The sequence below is a fragment of the Primulina eburnea genome, chromosome 17 (genome assembly GCF_022965805.1).
Source record: "Primulina eburnea isolate SZY01 chromosome 17, ASM2296580v1, whole genome shotgun sequence".
NCBI lineage: Eukaryota > Viridiplantae > Streptophyta > Magnoliopsida > Lamiales > Gesneriaceae > Primulina > Primulina eburnea.
This window is the reverse complement of record NC_133117.1, coordinates 18,676,881-18,680,405: the sequence shown is the minus strand read 5'-3', so window position 1 is coordinate 18,680,405 and position 3,525 is coordinate 18,676,881. Positions and strand designations below refer to the sequence as shown.

At 38.4% G+C, this 3,525-nt stretch overlaps 1 long non-coding RNA gene across 1 annotated transcript; it reads right to left on the bottom strand.

Annotated features, from left to right (window-relative positions):
• Positions 1–1,978: 1,978 nt before the first annotated feature.
• LOC140818369 (uncharacterized) lies at positions 1,979–3,238 on the bottom strand. Its single transcript, XR_012114965.1, has 3 exons — positions 3,051–3,238; positions 2,689–2,943; positions 1,979–2,569 (listed from the first exon to the last, which is right to left on the bottom strand). It is a non-coding gene; the product is annotated as an uncharacterized lncRNA (long non-coding RNA).
• Between the last annotated feature and the right edge of the window lie 287 nt (positions 3,239–3,525).

Sequence of the window (3,525 nt, the reverse complement as noted above, 5' to 3'; positions counted from 1 at the left end):
TATAAATTTTGGTCAAATGAAAAACAATATTAATATAATAATATCAAAATCAAATTCAAATATTCTACTTTTATGGACTACAAAGTGCAATGGCAAAAACTTGTGTGAGACGGTCTCACGGGTCGTATTTGTGAGACGAATATCTTATTTGGGTCATTCATTAAAATGTATTATTTTTTGTGCTAAAAGTATTACTTTTATTGTGAATATGGGTAGGGTTGATCCGTCTCATAAATTAGGATCTGTGAGACGGTCTCACATTAGACCCACTCAAATGCAATTACTGACAATATCGTTAGTATCATTTATAATTTTAGATAGAATGACAACCATCTTTTATATATACTAGCCACCGAGGCACACGCGTTGCGTGTATCATGAATATATGGAGCTAATATATTAAACATTCTGTTTGGGCTAAAAATTATTAAATTAGTGAAGCCCAATTAAATTATAGGCCCGTCAAATGTGGCGGACTCATTCCTATCGAGTCCAACCGGTCACAAATGGAAAAGATCATGGGATAATAGGGAGATCGTGGAAAGGCGGAAAAGATCGTGGAGCGTATAGGAGGAGATCATGGGGGAGTGGAAGAAACCACATCTCACAGTGAAGAAAAGAAGGGATCGGCAGAAAGACTGGAAAAACACACACAACAACTCTACACAGACAAATCTGCAAAATACTCTCTACTAAAAATTCAATCTTCGAGCATTAGTTTTTAAGCGTTCCAGCATATTTCTAGCATTCTATGTATTGTTGTTTCAGATTTCAGCAACTTTACAATTTATTATATTTTTCATGTCTTTGATGAACTCCTACAGTTTTTGTAAATTCAAAATTATGTCAGGGGTTTATTTCCATCGATTTCCGATAGTTTTGGCGTTAAAGTTGTTTTAGGAGATTAGAACCGACGGTCAAATTTAGAATTCACTTTCGTTTGTTTTTAGAAGTTAGATTTTTATCATTTTCACACAAATCGGTGCATTTTCGCACCTGGCACGTCCGCAACACCAAATATTGTGCAAACATATTTTTGGCACGCCCAGTGGGACCACACTATGCCGCCAAGAAGAAAAGAAAACGTCGGTCAAGAGAGTGGGGAGTCTCTGGCTAATCAAGAGGGAACTCAGATTCCACAGCCAGAGCAACCTAATGTTGAACCGCAGGCTGAAGAAGTAGATCTGCTGCAGATTCCTATCACATATGATCAGGTTTCAGACAAAGTGGTGGAAGAATTGGCTGCCATAAAGATTGAAGAGATCTCAGTGGCATTATCTAAAGCCATGTCTGACTGTTTAAAGACTCTACTGAGTAAACCGAACCAGTCTACCCGAGGGGAGCAAAATATCACTGTCAAAGAGACTGGTCAGGGAAGTAACCAAGTCCATGAGTTCGACCAGGGAGTTGGAAACTCAAGGGCTGGCGATCCTCGCCGCCCGGAGTTCACTCTCCCAAATCATCCAGAGAGAAGGTACACACCACCTCACAAGAGAGAAGAAACTTTAGGTGGAAGATCACAGCCATATCCACGTGTTCACGGAGTGGGGAGCTCGAAACAACCAGTTACTCAAGTGTACAGTGTGACCAATCCTCTGTACCAACCGGGAGCTTATGATGACATGTCCCACATGGATCATCAAGGAGTGGATGAGGGCGTACCAGGAGGTAATTTTGGTTTAAATGCAGGGTTCCAGGCTCGGGGGGCAAATTACTACCATCACCAACTCCCCGCTCGGAACATGCACGGGATTGATCCAGAAATGGTGAGAGAAGCTGTTCAAGAGTTATATGGGCCGGCCTTGAAACAGATTGGCCGCCCAGAGTTCCACAAACCCTATCCAGACTACATTGACGTGAATAACCCGTACCCAAGGGGTTATAGAGTTCATGATTTCAGTTTATTCTCCGGGGAGGATGGCCAGTCCAGCATGGAACACATAGCCAGATTCACCATCCAGTGCGGGGAGTTAGCCAACCGATAAGATAAAGCTCTCTATAACTTTCTCTAAGTTTAAATGCTTCTAGCCCGTTAATGAAGTGCTCCTCTTGAAGAAATTTGACAATAGCCACATACTGTCAGTATATTGCAATCTTTATAGCCAAGATAGCAAAATCATGAGATCTCCGAATCTTCAGTATCATTGCTATTGATACCAATGAAGAAGGGGGGGAGCAGTAAAATATAAAAACGCAAGACTATTGATCAATTTTTACTAAAAGGATACCTTTAGCGTCCTAAGCTGCATTAAGTGGCCAACAATGTCCATCAGACGAAGAAGCACGTGCTTTGGCATCTTACCATAAATATCTTCCTGCAACATAAACATAAAAGATACATTTCTCCCAAACAAAGCCTAATGGAAGCACAAATTCACAGGATTATAATGTAAGCAGTTAGGTACGACAACTAATATGAACGAAGAAGACATTTGCAAGCCGTTAAGTACCGTCAATCTAGCTAAAATAACTGTTAGTGGACTAATTCTCTATGTATGTATATGTCAAGTGCAATTGTTTCACCTTCTTTGCTTTGCCTCTTTATCCTTTCCCACCACAGCGCATGCGCCTAACAAAAAATGCTTATTTTTTCTTCCCGTGACGGTAAATTACAAACGATAAAAAGAAAAATTTGGAAAGAAATAATTAAGGAATACCATTATAACCTCCAAAAATTTGATGGGTTACCTCAAATTACTATGTTTTGGATAGTAATATGTACAGATTTATCTCATGTACAGGTCCTCCAAAATCCTCCAAAAACATTAGAGAATATAGGGAAAACATCAAACCGCCATAAATTTGATGGGTTTGAAGCGGGATCGAAGATCGATCAAATTTTCAGAGATGATAACTTTCGAAGGAGAGAAAACAGAGAAAGCCGGAGGCACGCGGAGTGTAGTTGAACGACAAATTGAGATGACAATATCCATGCCCAAATGACTAAACAGAATGGATAAATCCTTAGATGCTACCGTGTAGTGAGATTCAAAGTAATAAGATTATATTCAAAACATTGGCTAAAAAATAAGGCAAACCAAATAAGATACATGTTCCAAATTTTCCAAAAACATCGGATTTTCGATGTATTCAACGACCTGGTGTTTTTGTTGTTCTTCACACGACAATTGTGTGTGTCATTTCAGAAATTTTAGTAGAATTTTTATGGTTGCGAAAGGGATTTAACCTAGGTCTGGAAAATGAAGAAAAGGAAGGAGAGTTTTACTGTATCCTTTCGTTTGGGAGTTGGGGGGAAGAATACAATCTAATTAGGTTGACGTGGGGAGGTGGAGTGGGGGTATTTCAGAGAATTTAAAAAACAGACCAAGACACCAATTAGTTACTCTAAGGTGCTTAGATTTAATAAATAGTAATAGATAGTAATATATATATATATATATATATATATATATATATATATATATATATATATTAAATTTTATAAATTTGATTTATGATTATGTTTCCCAATCAACAATTGCAAGCGTGTTTTAATTTGTGCATTTAGCACAAATAATTGCCGAC